The 19,493-nt window shown below is 46.0% G+C and overlaps 1 protein-coding gene across 3 annotated transcripts in view; it reads left to right on the plus strand.

Annotated features, from left to right (window-relative positions):
• The first annotated feature begins 209 nt into the window (after positions 1–209).
• The window catches only part of SMOX (spermine oxidase), a 50,943-nt gene continuing 31,659 nt past the window's right edge, over positions 210–19,493 (plus strand). For 2 of the 3 annotated variants that reach the window (XM_082236498.1, XM_082236500.1), the window contains exon 1: positions 210–374. The gene's annotated coding sequence lies outside the window, so the exon portion shown is untranslated. Of the gene's footprint in view, positions 375–12,891; positions 13,047–19,493 lie in introns of those variants that run through there. The other variant, XM_082236499.1, reaches the window with a different exon arrangement.

A 19,493-nucleotide genomic window follows, 5' to 3' on the forward strand; every position in this document is an offset into this window, starting at 1 on the left:
AGGAGGGAGGCCGCTTGGCTGCGGCTCCGTCGGCTCCGTTTCTCCGCTTTTGCCGGCGCCACGGAGGCCCTTCGGAGCCAGGCTGGGCCCCGAAGCCGGGCCGGCGGCGGCGGGCCCGCCCGCGAGGAGGAGCCGGGCGGTGGGCGGTCCGTGGTCGGCGGCGGAGGCGGAGGAGGAGGCCGGGCCGCCGAGGAGCAGGCAGGCCGCCGGTCGTCGCCTCGCCGCCGCAGAGCCAGCAGCTGCCGTCGTCGCGGGGTCCGCAGGGCGACGCCGCCAGCACCGCCCGCAGCGAAGCCGAGAGCCCCGCTCGCCCCGCCGACCCCACCGCCTGCCCGGCCGGCCGCCCGCTTCTCCCCCGGCACCGCAAGAGAGAGGTAGAGGCGGACCCCGGGGTGCCCGGCGCCCACAGCCGACTCCCCTCTCTTCCTGGAGCGCCCCTTCCTCCTTCCTCCCTCCCTTCGCCCCCTCCTCCAGGCAGCCCCTTTCTCTGCTCATTATTGGGGGGCAGAGGGGGAAGGGGCCCCCCTACTCCCGCGAGGCAGGGGCGCCCCCACCCCCACTCATTTCTCCGCAGGCTTGAGGCGCCCCCCAAAAAGAAACCCCCGAGGTACTCTCGAGGACCGTTCTGGGGCGTCCCCCAAGTCTTGGGGTACCCCGGAGATACCCATTGTGAAGGGACGCCCCAAATCTTGGGGTACCCCGGAGATAACCATTGTGAGTTGCCCACCCCAATCCTGGGGTGATCTTGAGGAGCATTCTGAGGACGACCACCCCTCAGTCTTGGGGTGCTATTGAGAACCGTTATGTGGGGGCTCCCCCAAATATTGGGGTGCCCACTGAGAACCTTTAGGAGGAGAGGACCCTTCCTGCCCACAGTTTTGGGGAAGGGGCTCGTTATCCTTTTATCTAGGGACTCCCCCTAGATCTAGGTGTGTGTTTGCGTCGGGCAGTAAAGGCGCCCCCCTCCCCTCTGCTTTATCCTCAACTTGGGTGGGTGAAGTTCTGTTTCTTATTATTCCAGGGGGACCCCTTCCCCATTTCTAATAGGATGGGAGATGTGTGGTGGCCTTATTCTCGCAAGAGGCAATAACCCCCCCCCCCAATTTTCAGACTGGGAAAAAAAGAGTTTTCCAGATATTTCTTTGGGGGGGGGCTGTGTAGCCCCTCTCCTCAATATCTCCTCTGTCTCATGTCTCTCTCTCTGTGTGTGTGTTTTACCTATTGTCATATGAGGTAGTAAAGCTCTCTTTCTTCCATTTCCCCTTTCACTTTGATCACTTCTTAGGCTTTTCGCTTTGGGTGGGTGGGAGAAATGGGGATGTTCTTATTTATTTTCAAGGGGAGGGGGGTGTTTGTTGCACAGTTCCTCCCCCAGAATCTGCTTGGGAGCCTGGAGTGCAGAGGGGTCCTGTTGGAGACTGCAGGTACCTATCCTCCCCTTTCTCTCCCTCCCTTCCCCAATTTAAATTTTTTTTTTTGGGGGGGGAGAATAGCATTCCCCTTATCGTTTCAGGTATTGAAGCCCCTGTCCCCAGTATCTCCCATTCGGTAGGGTGGTGTGCTTGGGGTGCTGCTGTTATTCTTTAAGGTGATGAGCGAACCCTTTTGTAAATGATTTCTGAGCCTCCCTGAAGCTCAAGGTTGTGTGTATGCTTTTTGTTTGGGGGGGGTAACATGGGGGCAGATGTTTGTTTTGTCCCTTACTGTAGACAAGTGCCACCCCATTTGTTTGACGGCTCAGATTGGGGTCCAGAAACCTCCCTGCTTAGTTACACCCACGGAGGATCTCCTTCCTTTTCTTTTCACCTTAGTTCCTAATGACACATCTCTCTATTTTTCTCCCTCCCTCCCTCCCACCGCCCCACCTCCTGCCTTTTTTTCAGGATCATTTCCTCTTTCTGTGTCTGCATGAGAGCATGTGAGATTCCAGTAGCAAGAGCAACAACATACCCAGCCCTTTCCCAGAGAATAAAGACTTCTTTATCCTCCCGTTAATTGCCCTCTGATATTATTTCTCTCTCTTCCCCCTTCCAAATGTCACAAAAGATGAAATACGAGAGCAGTCAGTTTCTGCAAGATAACATGTGTACGCTCATTTACAATCAGATGCCCTGGCTTTCTTCTGCAAGGGATGCATGCGCTCAAGATGATGGACACAAAAGCAGAAAGAGAGGGTTTGTGGGGTTTTTTAAATTCACATGCACCAAGCTCCTTCCCTGCCCCCCCCTAAATTTATATTAAAACCAGAACAAATGTGAGGTTCTGTGCTGCTCTTTAATAGGTAGGTGGTATTTGTCAATGCTGCAACCCTCTTAAGGGGTGTGTGTCTCTGTCTTTTCTCCTCTTCTGATTTCTCCTTTACACCCTGCTAACATTAGGTATCCCGTTTGCCTAAAATGTTTAGGAATCGTTGAGCATAGTAGGAGAGATTGGCCGAGTGGTAGATTTCCCACCGTTGTGCTTTTCTTTGGGGTGTGCGTGTGTGTGTGTATGTGTGTATGGATTTGAAGGAAGGAAAGAAGGCAGACATCTGCAAACAAAGCCTTGCTTTCCCCCCAATAAGACTGCTAGAGGAGGGTTTCGTCACTGGCTTCAGCGGCATCAGCCTGGCATGCTTTGTGCTGAGATAATGTGCTAGCCGGGTGTATGTACAGCATTATGTGCTGATGGAAACGTTCCAGAGAATGCCTCGTCTGCGAGAGGGTTGTAGTTCGGCCAGCTCAAATTGCTGATGTATATGAAAACAGCAGCGCAGTTAAAGCAGACAAGAGGGGAAATAAGTCAGGCATACTCAAGATCTTCCATTAAATGTTTGATAATGAACTTAATCCATAGGTCGCATCTAGTCCAGTGCTCTGTTTCCAGCAGGGGACAGCCTGAAACCTCACAAATGGGGGATTGAAGGTGTGTGTCCTTTTCCTTTGTTATTCCTCAACCCACCCCCCCCCCAAGCATCTGGTATTCTGAGTGAAGCTGTCTGCTGTGCCCTTTACCTGTCATTGCTAATAACCATTGGAAGACAAATTCAAGCACGATGGACCTTTTTTAGGGGGGAAAGTCATGTAAAGCTCAGCCTGCATGTATGGGGAGGTGTATAGGTTCTGGCAGCTGCGTAAGGTTTTTGGTTTTTTTAAGCATGATGTGACAGTGTTGTTTTAGGGTTACTGTGCAAATAGCAACCATGGAAGTGGGTGGGTGGGTGGGTGGGTGGGGGGCACCCACAAAGCGCACACGTTTTTCAGCTCTGCTTTGCTGAGAAAAGGTGTCTCCCTGTGTGGATCAAGCCCCAGCCTTGTTGCATGTGGGGATTTACAATGCACATTTCAAGTACACCTTTCAAAGCACTTGTACATAAGTAATCTCAGTATCTCAGTCATGCTAATGATGCTTTATTAATACAGATAAAAATAAGGGGTAAAATGGCCCAGATATATGGACTAGGCAGTTGAGACTTTACAGTGAAGGAGTTGGGGTGTTGCACATTGGCTCTTATTTTATTTTTACTGGCTACATCCAACTTTCTCCTGGTAACACTCTCCTGCAGTGCAAACCTACATATGTCTACTGGGAAGCAAGTCCCAGCAAGTGAGTCTAGGTTTGCAGCCTTATTCTCCCAGGAAGAACCTGAATTGCTGTCGATAACAAAGGAGCAGCTGGTTAATTTCACCTTACTTTTGATACGCCTGGATTTCCTAGAGTTGAGTTAATAAATGTGGGTGTGTTTGGAGACCTTGTTGCGGATGATATCGGGATTGTACTAACATGTGTAGCCGAAGTGTAGTCACATTGACTGGTAAGTTCCACTGAGTTGACTGCGACTTGCTCTCAAGCGAGCACACACAGGATTGCAGCCTCGGGTTTCTTGCTAGTACCTGAACACCATTGGTATAAGGCAAAAATAACCGTGTGGAACCAGGGAAGGAGCTGTGATGGTGTTGGGGTGCTGTTTGGAGCTGAGAAGCTATTGTCTTCTCCCTTGTTTCTTCTGTGCTGTAAATCCCACATTCCACCTCAAAGCTGCTTTTCTTTCTTTTTATCTTTTAAAAGCAGCACCCCCTATTAATACATGCTTGCGTGTCATGTGTAGTTGACCTCTTAGTACTCTGTGTATGCGCTCATTTGGGGAAGTGATAAGAGGTTCTGAAGCTCTTTTGGCTTCAGAAGGTTGCAGGTTCAATCCTTGGCATCTCTGAAACCCAGACTCAGACTGTGTGTCTGTGTGGGTGGTGCTGACTGGGTAATAATAATAGTAATAATAGTAATAATAGTAATAATATGCCGCCCTTCTGACTGTGTTGCTCCAGCCATTCTGGGAAGCTCCCAACAAGGTATTAAGGTGTAAGGGAGCTTCCTATTAATCTGTTCTTTTACTTTCTCATCTGCTACTAAGACCAAAGTTTAGGTCAGAAGGCTGCCCTCCTTTTCACCCTGTTAATCTCATGTTTGCATAGTGTTGCTTTGCTTGGTGTGAAGCACGTTAAATAATCACGTGTGGGGTTAAGTTAAGGACACAGTGGATCTATAGAATTTGGCAGGTTGTAAAAAAAGCTCGTGCTTCTTTCATATCTTGTTTTTGTATTGACACTGATCATTCTTTGTGCTATGTATTGAGCTTTCTTTCATTTTCAAACAGTGCCCCTGGCAGGATAGGTGACAATCTGTAAATGATATTAAAAAATAATACTGTAATGGTTGGAGGAGGGTCATAAAACACTTGTTCCATTTTACAGATTGGGCTCAGAGCACAAGGGCTGCTGGCCCAATGACTGCACAGCTAATTTAGAATTACCACATCTGATCTGTTGCAGCTGAAAGAATGCAGTCTTGTTTACAGCTGGTTAGATATTTAAAATATTACAGTATTTAAACATGTGTTGATTGGAGGTACTTGGTTAAACAGCATATTGGTGGATTATCCAAAACACAATGTCTGAATCAAAACAGCTGCACCAATCTGGCTGCAATTTTAAACACACTTGCTAGAGAGTAAGCCTTATTGAACTCTGGGGGAATATATTTCTGCATAAATATGCTTAGGACCATGCTGCCAGTTGTTGTTTTAGCTAAAGGTAGAAAATTGCAGGCACTCGATGACTGCTAAATAATGTTTATGCTTAGGGATGTCAATATCTTTTGAACCCAGGTTTTAAATCAATTTTCTCACTTGGATATGGTGTTTTGGTGTCTTCTAAAAATAGAAAATGTGGTCTAACAAGCAAAAAAAAAAAAGCCTTTGGTTTTCTGAGAGAGTGTAATCTAACTGAGCATCTAAAGTCCTGCTCTTCTGCTCCTCTTGTTATACATTAACATCTTGAGAAAAGGTCAGCACATTTAAGTCAATTGATAGGTCAAATACTGTCAGTTGACCGGTCAGTTGGCCACCTGTTTAATGATCAGGGTCAGATATTGCCAATATTCCACAAAGGCATGGATGTTCTGATGTCGGATTGCCCTCGACATTTCATCATGGTCTTTTATTTTGCCAGCAAGGAGCCTTGTGAGAGCATCTTTCCCCCAAGTCAGGCAAACACTGAGCAGCAGTGGAAATCTTAATATGAGAGCAACCCACTTGGATTGGACTGAAGTCCCATCTAGTCCGTCGCTCTGTGTTTCCATTGTGTCTAGGCAGAAGCTGCCAGGAAGCCCAGTGGCAGAACTCAAAGGCAATAGTCCTTGCCCCCTGTTGCCACCCAGCAAGTGGTATTCATGTTGCCTCAAAATCTGGGAGGCTCCGATTATCTGAATCTGTCCAACCTCCCCTTTAAAGGTCATCTGAGCTGTTAGAGCCCTCGCCACATTTTGCGGCAACAAATTTGGTAAATTTATTATTGTGCTGTGTTAGGAAATATTCAACTTTGTTCTGAATTTATTGGGGGGCAGTACCATTGTGTGATCTGCAGAACTAGTACTACAAGAGAGGGAGAAAAACTTCTCTCTATTCACTTTCTCCATGCTATGCATAATTTTTGCACCCCCTTAGTCATTTCTTAAAAAAGCAAAATACCCCAAACACTTTAGCTTCCACTACCTGATCATTTTTAGTCGCCCTCTTTCCATACCTTTTCTAGCTCTCTGATAATCTATTTGAGATGGAGGGACCAGAACCACACGTTATATTATAAATGTGACTGCATTTATCAGTTCCACCACATTTTTAGCTTGGTTTCATTGCAACACAGCCATAGTTAACTATTTTGCTTTTGTGATTAGCATGCACGATGACGGAAGTATTTAGTTTTTGTTCTAATAAATCAAATGCTTTAAAAATCCTTGCCTGTTCTTTAACTGATGCTGGAGTACCCAGTACCAAATTATTTCTTGATGGGTTAAATGCCCAACCATATTTTGAGAGCATTTAGTGGGATGCATTATAATTTAAGATCAATTGAAATAACCTAATGATTGATGTTATCTCATGTATGGCTTTTAAATTTACAATGCTACCCTATCCATGTCCACTTGCATGTAAGTCTTAGCGAGTTCAATGAGATGTACAGGTATGCTTGCATAGGATGGCAGCCTTAATTTATTTCATTTAACTTGGAGAATCCGGTGCCCCCATCAGCCCCAGCAAGCATGGACAATATTTTTTGGGGGTATGCATTTATTGTCCAACATCTGGAGGCTTACAGGTTCACCTTTCCAGGCTTAAGAAGACAAGAGTCTGTCTCTGACATTAGGGTCTTAGATGCAATCTAATTTTGTAATATTTGCTGTGGCCCACGGATTCCATTTCCTTTAGGTACTTTTTAGCTTCTAAGCATTTTGAGTTACAGATAGGTAGCCGTGTTGGTCTGCCATAGTCAAAATAAAAAAATTCCTTCCAGTAGCACCTTAAAGACCAACTAAGTTAGTTCTTGGTATGAGCTTTCATGTGCATGCACACTTCTTCAGGTATCTGAAGAAGTGTGCATGCACACGAAAGCTCATACCAAGAACTAAGCATTTTGAATCTTTCTTTTCTACATGAACCACTTTTTCTACCCATTTAAATTCTTCTCCTCCTCTGAAAGGTGACCTTGTGACAGCTGTTACTGAGAGAGGGAGAGAGAGCGGCTTTCTGCATATCTCATCGGTAGTTTCCACGTCAGACGTGTGCAGTTTTACAAATCGAAGCGAATTTGAATGATGAAAACATACCTGGTGGTGCCCCACAGCCAAAGTGGTTCCTCTTCCATTTACTTCAAGGATTTGCTAGCCTCCTGGAAAAGCTAGTTGTATTAAGACACAGCTTCAAAGACATTCTGTGCAGGGCAGGCGGTCATCAAGCTCTGGGTGAACACACGGCTTTGTGTTTTGAGCAAATACGTCTCTTTGGGGCCCACCTTTCTTCAAAGCCCTTGCATAACCTCCACTCTTCTACAACCACAGCAAACTTCAACAAACACACACCTTGTTACGCTTGCTTCTCCGAACAGCCTCTTTTCTGTTCTCTTCTTACTTTAGAGTCACACCTCAACAATGTAAGCTTGTTGGGGCAGGGATCTTTTTTGGTGATGCTGTAAAGCACTGTCCCACTAAATTACGCTGTGTAGGGAACATTTATTTATGTAAGTGGGCAGTCATCACCTCTTGCTTTTGTAATCCAACGCCATATCATTGTGGCAGTTCTTGCCTAGTGTGACGCAGGGCCTGGAGTTACAGGCTGGTTCGTGCAGGTATCCACGAAGGTGAATATCTGAAGCCTCTGAGTGCCTGTAGCATCCACTGAGCGCCTTCTCCCAGCCCTCTGAGCAGCCCTCTGGCAGCAAAGAGAAATAAGGGCGCTGTGGAAGTCATACGAACCAGTTCCTCTCTGTTGCAAGAAGATTCTGGGTCCCGACAGAGGTTGGTTTATGCTGCTGTTGAGATTGATGGAAAGGGGCACCCTGTGAGTGGCTGTAGCAGCTGTCAGAGCTGCTAGCTACTACAGTCATCCAGAGGCATCCAGCTATGTGGAGTCTTGATCATGGGTTGCTGTGGAGACCATTTCTAGGTTATTCCATTTCCATAAATTTACAGTTAAAGAGGGTGGAACTGGTACTTTGGTGTAGTCCTGTCTTTATATGATATTATATTAAAGGGTAAAGGTAAAGGACCCCTGACAGTTAAGTTCAATCGCAGACGATTCTGGGGTTGTGGTGCTCATCTCACTTTACTGGCTGAGAGAGCCGACATTTGACCACAGACTGTTTTTCTGGGTCATGTGGCCAGCATGACTAAGCCACTTCTGGCGAAACCAGAGCAGCGCACGGAAACGCCATTTACCTTCCCACCGGATCAGTACCTATTTATCTACTTGCACTTTGACGTGCTTTTGAACTGCTAGGTTGACAGAAGCGGGGGCCGAGAAACAGGAGCTCACCCTGTCGCAGGGATTCGAACCACCAATATTCTGATCGGCAATCCCAAGAGGCTTAGTGGTTTAGACCACAGTGCCTCCCGTATATATTATATTATAATTTATTAAATCTGTATACCCACCTTGATCTGTAGATCTCAGGGGAATTCACAGCATAAAAGCACAATAAAACACAATAAAAACACCACCACCACAAATCAATAAATTCCTTTCCCACAAACACATTTAAAAGGGCATAGGATGTAAATCAGATCAACCAAAGGCCTGGTTAAAAAGGAATGTTTTTGCCTGGCGCCTAAAGGTGTATAATGAAGGCGCCAGGCAAAGTTCCCTGGGGAGAGCATTCCACCGATGGGGAGCCACTGCAGAGAAGGCCCTGTTCTCGTGTTGCCACCCTCCAGACCTCTCGAGACACATGAAGGAGGGTCTCAGAAGATGATCTCAGGGTTCGGGTAGTTTCATATGGAAAGAGGCGGTCCTTGAGGTATTGCAGTCCTGAGCCGTTTAAGGCTTTATAGGTCAAAACCAGCACTTTGAATTGGGCCCAGAAACTAATTGGTAGCCAGTGCAATCGGACCAGGATTGGTGTAAGATGCTCAAACCGTCCTGCTCCGGCGAGCAACCTGGCCACTGAATTCTGCACCAGCTGAAGAAGGCCCTCAAATGATCCTTGCAGGGTCCACATAGGCTCATATGGAGAGAGGTGGTCCTTGATTATGTTAGCAGGCTCCAAGGGGGTGCTGTGGATTTAGTTGCCCCAAAATGACTGTGATCCCTTCCATCCACAGATGGGACCTTAGCATCCCCTGCCTTTTGCTGTGTAAGCATAAAAGAGCAGGAAATGACCAAAGAACCACATTACTGTTGCAGGGGCATCAACGGCTAAGCGCTATGTTGCAACTCTTGCCCAAGTGTACAATTTTCAAACTGCTGATAAGCTCTCTGTGCATCGAAAGGGGAAGAAGCTTTAGTCAGCAGTCTCCTTGAAATGTCAGATATTCTAAAGGGGATTTTAAAAAAGTTTAAGCATGTGATTTCCCTCCCCCCATCCTTATCACTCCCTTGATTAAAAAAAACCCCACAGTCCCCATTCCCAGGGGCTAAGGTGGTTGCCCTCTTTCAAATTCCTTTCAAATTTGGATAGTAGTTGAGCTACCCCTCCTTGTATTTTATTCAAATGAGGACCACCCGATCTAATTAGCTGCCTTATCAGCTGGGGGAAGCTAGTCAGGGATTTAGATTTGGAGCAATCTAGGGAGGAGGGAGCGCAGGCCATGATCTCAAGGAGAACCCCAGCGGATGACAAGCAGTTGAGTGAGTTTGGCAGCAGGGCCAGGAGGCCGGGGCAATCTACCCTGCACCATTTGACCTAACAAATCCCACGCTCCCAAGTAAACGAAAGTCGATAAACTACAAAAAAAGGTGCTTGGGTGTGGGGCTTGCTCCAAAGATGCTCAACAGCTGTGTGGCTTATGGCTGATGTCTTGCACAACAGGCCACACACCTTTCACCATTTTCTGCTTGCTTAAAATCGCCGTTCAGGGACGATGAGCATTTCCACAAGCTTATGGCCTCAAAAGGCTGCAGGCAAAACCCCGGAAGTGCTCTGCTGCAGCTTGAAAGCTGCAATCCCAATTAACATTCTGCGTCAAAGGCCCAAGACATGTCATTTAGGTTTGCTTTTTTAAAACGTCCCATAAAAAGAAGAGGAGCTGCTTGGACACGCTTTGGTCTTTACATGCGCGCGCACACACACACACGTACACACACTTATACTTGATGTTTGTCGGCCTTGATCATGAATGCTTGTGAGACGTCTGGAAGAGCTAAACATGGTTTTTATCCTGTTCCTCACATCTCCCTATTTTGGGAGTGAAAACACTTTCTTGGAAGATGCGCCTGTTGAGTTACCTAATCTAAATCACATGGCGTGCTGCCAGCGTGCAGGTAATTAGGCTATTCAAGGAGGACAATCCTGATTTCAGCAGATAAAAGTGAAATATCGAGAATTATGGGGCAGTATTCTGGCGGGGAAGAAGGGTGCTCAGGCCTCTTCCCGGAGGAGAATAGGGCACCACAATGACGACCCTTGTAGCTGGCAGACAAGATGCAGCCTTGGGTGGCCGGGTCCTGCCACAAATGCTAGGAGCCCAGTTTTATGCCCTTTTGTCTGGCCTGAATTCAGCCTGTTGCACCTGATCTTGGGGCGTTGGAGTTGGCGTGGCTCTGGAGAATGCAGCCTTCGAGTCGGAGTCGGGTGTGAAGAACTGCAGTTTGGCCCCAGTGGTCGGTACACGTGCAGTTGCAGCCAGAATCGCCAGGTCCATCCAAACTGAAATGTATCACGGCTGACCTTTGGGCTTTTGAACGTGCAAAGCCCTTGCAGCTTTGAACTTGGCTGACCCCCCCACCAGCACCCTGTGAGTCAGGCTGCCATTTCTCTTCAAGGTTTTCAGTGAAGCTAGGGGCAAGGGCTTGTGAACCCAAAGGCACCAGGCAAAAATCAGTGTCTTTCCTGCCTCCTCTATTCTTTTAAAAAACTGAGTAATTGTGGTTATAGCCTGAGGCCAACAGGAAGTTCGCCAGAACTCTATAGGCAAGATATGCTTATATATATATATATATATATATATATATATATATATATATATGCTTTCGTAGATTTTCACGGGTACAGGAATGCAGGTTTTGGTGTCTTCGGGTGTCTTCCCGTGTAAGAGTCGGGGTGTCTGTGCGACGTTTCGACGAGGTCTCACTCGTCATCTTCAGGCTGGTGCTTTCGGCTTCTTGTTACTGGAACAGAGAAGCCGAAAGCACCAGCCTGAAGATGACGAGTGAGACCTCGTCGAAACGTCGCACAGACACCCCGACTCTTACACGGGAAGACACCCGAAGACACCAAAACCTGCATATATATATATATATATATATATGTTTTGCTGCTGCTACTGGATTAGCTCTTTCAAAATTGTGCAACCCAGGCGATCTCGTAGGATATTTGAAGGCGTTTTGGCTTTTCACAGACCCGAGGTATACCACGCCTCCTACAAGGGCCCAATTGCATAGCCGTCTTTATAAGATGTGGCTTTATTTAGGGGGTCACCTTCCCAGCAGAAAAGTGCATTGGAAAATGAAACATTGGTGATCGTAGCAATACGTAACAGAACCCAGAGACCGTCTAGAGTCAGCCGGAACAGCTAATCCGTGGCCCAGTGAGAGGAATGTGATAAATGTAATAAACAAAATCTCCTCTTACAAAAAGGAAGTTTCAATACGACACACAGGAGTTTCTGGATAGGGAATGATGTTGATATTTGGGGGGCGGGTGGGGTGAGAGTGCTGATTTGGGGGGTTTTTGGACAGAAAATGTGCTGGTCTGTATCTGAAAGCCATAAAATGGAAGTGCCCTAGAAAGCATTGGGGCAAACCCAAGTGAGCTCTATGCACAGAGCGTTATGGGATGTTCTAGAAGGCCCAAGTGACTTTCATTTTCTCTTCTTCTGCCTGGTTGGGCAGAGCTTAGCCCTTTTAGCAGCTTAAAATGATTCGGGTGGAGATGTGCTGCCTTTGAAGCTCATGCCACATTAAAACTTGTTAGTTCCCAAGGTGCCGAAAGAGCAAAAAATAACATGTCTGTTATGGGGGGCTTTGTCAAAAGCCTTACCAAAATCAAGATAAACTACGTCCATAGCACCCCCCTGATCCACCACGATTGTAACTCTGTCAAAGCTTATTTAGGATCGTAATTTGTCCAGCTTCAGAAGGAGTTAGGAATGCTGGCTGTATACTAGTTTATGTTCTGTGCCTGCGGCTATGAGGTCAGATAGGTTTTAAACTAGTCATGGTTTGAACTAACTGCCTGACAGCCATAGGCAAATAGAAAATCCAGGCAGGTGAGTTAAGAGGCCTGGAATGCTCTTTTCGGAAGGAAAGTCCCTTTCTTTGCAACCAGCATCAAAATGCAAAGGTCAGGAGGGACAGAGTGGCTCCCCTCCTTTTAAATAGCCCGTTAGGAGGCTAAGAGAAGCCAACTGGGGAACATGGAAATGCAGGTGAATAGTAGGCTGCAAATTTGGTTGTCACTATTGGCAAGTAAACATTTGTTTGCTGAATGCTTTTAAAAAAAAAATAAAAATCAGTGGTGCATTCTAAGGCTTGTAAAGATCTGATTGCACAAGAATCTAGAAATCATTGCTTTTTGTAGCGCTTCATAACTCCTTTCTAAGAACATTGAGCGTGAACAAAAGGAGAAGCTAAGAAGCTTTTTGGTTACTCTTAAGAGGGGAAAATAAAAGGCAGAGGAACAAAACAGAGCCCTGTTTGGCGTACAACAGTTGGTATTAAAATGCAAGTTCAAAAATGCCAAAAGGAAATAACCTAATTAACACATGGGATGTATTGCCAAGTAATGTGGTTGCAAGCCAAGAATTTAGCAGGGTTTTGATCAGATATGATTGCATAATCAGATAACATCCACTCCGGTGTATTTACAATGAGGAGCTGTTTCTGAGGGCATAAGAAGCGGCTGCGTAGGAAGACAAGCCAGGTTGTCTTCAAAGCAAGAGAGCCTTTTTCCGGGGAACGGAAAACAGCAACTGCTTGGCTTTCGGCAGCGCAGCAAAATTTGCCAAAACGTTTCCCATTAGAAGTGCAATGTGCAGGGTGATGCTGTTTCTCTCGCTTCTCTTCAGAACATCTTTGTAAGGTAAGGTAGGGCTATGCCCTTTAAGTAGATGGATACCTGTGGGCTGCTTCTTGGTCCGACTTCCCCTATGCATGCTTTTATTTAGGGCGTACATCGAAAAGGTGACTTGGAAGGAGAGTCAGAGTGGAACCTCTGAGCTACATATCCCTGCAGAACTTGGGATGTGGGGGAAAGTTGCAGGTTGGTGCATGACAGCCCTGCCCTGCCGCATATTGCAACTTTGGAATTTCTTGTAGCGTTGCAATTAATGGATGGGCCCTTGTCACTTTCTGCTATACATTCTCTTGGAAGCGCCTTCATTTTCTCACGCTCAGCTATACTTGTAGAAAAAGCCCGAGACTTTGGAAACAATGGGTTATACCCAGGTTTCGTCATATGAGTTGGCGTGTTGAAATCCGTGGGACTGAGCATAGTCATCCCTGACTTAAATCCCCTTGATCTCGGTGGGTCTGCTGTAAGCATGGTTAAATCTGGTTTCAACTTGATTGCTGCAGTCTGGAGGAGTTCACCGAAAGCTTCAAACGCCTGTGTAAGGACTTCTTTAGGGTTTTCTCTGCAGTGATTCACACACACAAAACCACAGCACTTTGTGTTTTAGAGACCTACTCGGGAACGTTAAGAGAACCTGGTTTGGTTCAGGGATTGTGACCAGTGAGTCTGGGAGCTTAAGAGTTGCATTGTAATAACACATCTAAGGGTTACCTGCGATTGTAGGAAATTTTGGTATGTGTGCATACTTTTTTTTTGGGGGGGGTAAGTTGTTCTGAGCAAAAAAGCAATTAACAACAACAACAACAATGCCAAGGCACTGTTACACACACTACTCTTCCACAGAGAGTGTGACATTTTAGGGACACAGTGCTTAAGCTAGTTTAGTTTCTTCCGGAGGGAGAGATAATGTCCTGCCCTGTTGTACCCAAGAGGGAGGAAACTGAATCAGTTGCTTGCTGAACCCTGCATTAATGTTTGTGCTACCCATAGTTCCTGTTGCAGCCCATCTCATGCACACTACGTGAACATGAGTTCACTTGGAAGAGGGGTTGATAGTTAAACTGCTCTGGGAATTGTAGCTCTCTGAGCAGAACAGGGGTCTCCTAATAACCCTCAACAGATTCCAGTTCCCAGGATTCTTTGGGGGAACTCATGACTGTTTAATGTGGTATGATGCTGCTTTAAATGTATAGTGCAGATGGGGCCTGATTTAATCCTAGAATCCTAGAGTTGGAAGAGACCACAAGGGCCATTGAGTCCAACCCCCTGCCAAGCAGGAAACACCATCAGAGCACTCCTGACTTATGGATGTCAAGCCTCTGCTTAAAGACCTCCAAAGTAGGAGACTCCACCACACTCCTTGGCAGCAAATTCCACTGTCGAACAGCTCTTACTGTCAGGAAGTTCTTCCTAATCTTTAGGTGGAAACTTCTTTCTTGTAGTTTGGATCCATTGTTCCGTGTCCGCTTCTCTGGAGCAGCAGAAAACAACCTTTCTCCCTCCTCTATGTGACATCCCTTTATATATCTGAACATGGCTATCATATCACCCCTTAACCTCCTCTTCTCCAGGCTAAACATGCCCAGCTCCCTTAGCCGTTCCTCATAAGGCATCGTTTCCAGGCCTTTGACCATTTTGGTTGCCCTCCTCTGGACACGTTCCAGTTTGTCAGTGTCCTTCTTGAACTGTGGTGCCCAGAACCGGACACAGTACTCCAGGTGAGGTCTGACCAGAGCACAATACTGTGGCACTATTACTTCCCTTGATCTAGATACTCCTATTGATGCAGCCCAGAATTTCATTGGCTTTTTTAGCTGCCGCGTCACACTGTTGGCTCATGTCAAGTTTGTGGTCAACCAAGACTCCTAGATCCTTTTCACATGTACTGCTCTCAAGCCAGGTGTCCCCCATCTTGTATTTGTGCCTCTCATTTTTTTTTTGCCCAAGTGCAATACTTTACATTTCTCCCTGTTAAAATTCATCTTGTTTGTTTTTGCCCAGTTCTCTTGCTGGTCCATCTGGCCCAGTATTGTCTACCTAGCCTTCCCCAACCTGGTGCATTGGACCACAACTCCCAATATTCCCAGCCTGCAGTGTTGCTCGCTGAGGCTTGCTGGGAGTTGTAGTTCAGAAAATCTGGAGGGGAAGAGCCTCGGATATAAGATCACCAGGTTAATGTGCCAGTCTAATGGGTTAAATGGACTGACAAACCCGGGACCTTGGGGATGGGACGTTGGATGAGGATTTCCTTTTTCTTTTCTTTTTTACTTTTTGCTATTAGGATTATTCTACATAATTGATGAATACTAGATGGATGTATGAAATGAAACTGCTTGGCTCTGGTATAAAGTTTAAGGGATTAGGAAAGAATATAATGGTTAAGAGAAGTTATTAAAAATAAGATTTAGGTTAAGGTTTTTATAGGACAATGAGGAGAATAGAGTAAGGTAATGTAATGAAAGATTAGAATAGGGTAAAAACTTGATGGTAAGGATTTGCTGAACTAACAAATTGAACTGGAGTACAAAAAAGGGAGGTATGAGGAGGTCTGGGAAAATAAGTGTATGGAAGATATGTTATGAAAATTAATGTGTTTTTAACTGTTTTTATTTTGTATGTTTTTCTTTTTTGTATTCTCTTTTTTATTTTTCATTTTTCTTGTTATAATTTGGAAAAATTTAATAAAATATCTAAAAAAAAAAAAACGACAACAGAAAATCTGGAGGGGAACGGGTCTGGAAAGTTTGCTGGGTTGTGCCTGGCAGTGGCTTTCCAGGGTCTCCAGAGGTCTGCTACTGTGGTCCTCTTGAACTGGAGAGGCCAGGGATTGAAACTGGGGCCTTCTTCACATACGCCGCATGTGCTCCACCGCTGATCTGCTGCCCACCCACATCCAAACCACAACGCAGTGCTGCTCTTAACTCTTTCACAATCCCTGCTGCTCAATTTGGCCACCTGCAAAACATCCCAGCGGCACAGCTGAGTATCTGAGTCCACATGAGGCTTACACTTCCCCCTTCCTGCAAATCCTCTCCTTTCATAGCACAGAAAACATCTGTATCTCAGTTCAAAGGTGGCTTTGAAGATTGGATTGGTGTAATGGTTTAATTTCGTTTGAGGCTGCCCTTGTTTCCTCTTGATCTTTCAAGGCTGCCACGCAGCAGCTGAGAAGCCTGTTCATCTGCATGGTCTTTGGTGGCGTCTGTCTTTAAATTTGCCTTGGAACAGGTGATATAAAATTCCTGGATCTTTTCCTCTGCGCTACATGTGAACCTGGGTGTGATTCAGTGCTGGGAGAGTAGTATCCACAGCCCAGGAAAAATCAGGGTGAGAGTGCTCCAGCACCTGAGTAGGGATGCAAACAGCTTGAAAAATAAATGAAAAGGGAAGGAAAAAGTCACATGAAACGGTCAGGCATTTGCTTGTGCTGAGTTGGGGCGGCATTGCCCGCTGGAGCAATACACTGGGAGAGACTCTGCTTCTAAAATAATCAAAAAAGTAAAATGCAATTTTTTTTAAAAAAAAAAACCTGGCAATGAAACTTAAAGTGATCATAAAATGGTGAACGATTGCTTATCGTAAGCTCCCAAGGAAGAACTTAACTTCTGGGATTTAACTTCTGGGATTTTCTCCTGCAAGGTGTCAGGATCGGCCGCCAGCTAAAATGGCTTTGGGGAAAAGGTTGGGATAAATCATGGAGGATAAGTCTATTAACAGTTGTCACTCATGTAAGTTCAGTGCTCAAGACGCGGTATACTGCTAAGTCAGTGGTTCTCAAACTTTTTTTCTCTGGGCTGCACTTTCAGAATGAAAAATTGCCTGTGCCACACTGATTTCTTAATTGATAAGAAATACACTGGAAAACAGAACTAGGACTGTCCTCAGTATCATTTGATGCTCTTGCTCTCATTTTGAAAAAAATACATTTCCATATTCTCTAATTATATTTTTTATACTATGCTATGCTATACTATAATAACAATAACAATAATAATATTCCCCAGCCACTCTGGGCGGCTTCCAACAAAATATTAAAATACAGTAATGTGTCAAACATTAAAAGCTTCCCTAAACAGGGCTGCCTTCAGATGTCTTCTAAAAGTCTGGTAGTTGTTTATTTCCTTGACATCTGATGAGAGGACGTTCCACAGGGCGGGTGCCACCACCGAGAAGGCCCTCTGCATGATTCCCTGCAACCTCGCAGTTAGGGAACTGCCAGAAGGCCCTCGGTGCTGGACCTCATACTGAAATGTTTAAATGTTCTGTAGATTGTCCTTGAATCTCCCTCCACCCCCACACTTGCCATCCTCTCCTGCCACACCAGTGTGGTGCACCACACCCGTTGAGAAGCATTGCTCTAAGTGCTATACAGAATCATAGAATGCGGGAATCTCAACTAGATCATCAGTGATAGATGGCCACCCAACCTCTGCTTAAAAACCTCCAAGGAATGGGAGTCCACAACCTTCCGAGGGAGTCTGTTCCACTGTTGAGCAGCTCTTACTGTCAGAAAGTTCTTCCTGATGTTGAGTCAGAATCTCCTGTCTTGTAACTTGAAGCCATTGGTTCAGGTCCTACCCTCCAGAGCAGGAGAAAACAAGCTTTGATCCATCTTCTATATGACAGCCCTTGAGATATTTGAAGATGGCTCTCATATCTCCTCTCAGTCTCATCTTTTCCATGCTAAACATACCCAACTCCTTCAACCATTCCTCATCAGGCTTGGTTTCCAGCCCCTTGACCATCTTGGTTGCCCTCCTCTGCACATGTTCCAGCTTGTCAACTTCCTTCTTAAATTGTTGACAATGTTGGGAGCCAGTAACAGGGCACAGCTTCTAGGTGGCATCTGCCCAGCTTCGGTTGCAAATACAAATCTGGATTTGATGGAACTTTGCTGCAAGCCAGCAGGACTCTTCTAATGTTCTTAGCACTCTTGGAATACGTGCCTGGGAGACCTTGGGCTCTGCACACTCTCCTGAATAGTGATGGATGCGCTGACTGGCCTGGGAACAGGAATGGCACATTCCCGGTAAATATTGTGATTAGAGCGCTGGGAAAACGTGATCTCCAGCAGTTCTGAAGAAAGTGTTCCGTGCGACAGCTGTGTGTGCATTGGCACCTGCCGTTTCCTCTCGCTGGTTTCCAGACCCTGAGCATCTTGTGAACTCCACCCGCCTCGCTTCTTCCTCACACCCAGCTGATTTCACATTTGTCCCTGCCTTTTATTTTCAGCTGAGTCACAACGTTGAGCAGCAACATTTTAAAATTTAAATGACTGCGCAAACAAGCAGCACAATTCAGCATTGCTGAGCTAAGCAGTTTTGGATGCTGCTGTTTTTTTTAAAAAGGCACTTCACTTGAGAATTGCTGCCAGCCTGCCCCAAAACCACCCTGTGGAAAAGGCCGGTCTTTGACTCCCTCTCCTTTCTCCCCGGGGTGACGCTGGCAAAGAAAAGAGTGTCCCGTCACAGCCCTGCGGTCCCTTTGCGGGTAACCTTTCATTTTCCTAGAGAAGGTTGTGAAGGACGACGAAAAGTCCTTTTATAGACTGGCAAACTTTGCTTCCTCCTGAGTCTTTAAAAAAGAGAGAGCAAAATGTCCAACTGGAAAGACTTCGTTCATGTGCAAATTTCCTTTCCCTTTTAAGAAATAATAAGGAAGTTGACCCCGGGGAAAGGCGCCCATTCTCTTTTAGGTCAGTGTTTCTACAGTTTGCTGCTCAAAACAAGGCAGGTCAGAATGGTTGGCCAGTAAGATGCCAAAGAAATGGCCACCACATTCATTGAGAGCCAATTTGCTCCAGTGTTCCTTCCTTTGAAACACGACTTCTTCTAATAATGCATTATAGACTAGTGAGTGTTTTCAGACCTCAGACGACCCGGTGTGTAGAACAGGGGTAGCCAATGCAATGTTCTCCGAAAGCTCCCATCAGTCCCACTCAACATGGCCAATCATCTGGGATGCTAGGAGTTGAAATCCAAAACAACTGGGGAGGACTACACTGGCTACCCCTCCTGTAGAATAAGTCACCCTCTCATTTTGGCCTCCTTCTCCCTCTGTGCATTTCACCCCCTCTTCTGCTCACTCCTGTCTTTATCCTTCTCTTTGAAAGGACTTAAACAAAGGAGAACGGTGATGGCATCAACCTTTCATTAAGGTCCCGACTCACCAGTTGCTGATCCATGGAGTTGATGGGTGGAAGTCAGTGTTGTGCTAAAGCGATTGTTCTATCAGTGTGAGCATTTCTGCTTATCAGACTGAGTCATCTCCCGTCTCCTCCCCACTGTGCCCTCTTCCAGGGCATCTCCCCACCTAAGCAGATTTGGGGAGGATGCAAGGGTCGCAGGGGATAAAGAAGAGGGGAGAAAGCCCTATTGCACTAGCCAGACTTAGTTACACTCTTCCATTAGCTCAGCAACTTAGCTGAACCCAGCCCAGCACTTTTTAAACATTTCC

The sequence above is a fragment of the Podarcis vaucheri genome, assembly GCF_965113315.1.
Source record: "Podarcis vaucheri genome assembly, chromosome: 9".
In the NCBI taxonomy this organism is placed as follows: domain Eukaryota; kingdom Metazoa; phylum Chordata; class Lepidosauria; order Squamata; family Lacertidae; genus Podarcis; species Podarcis vaucheri.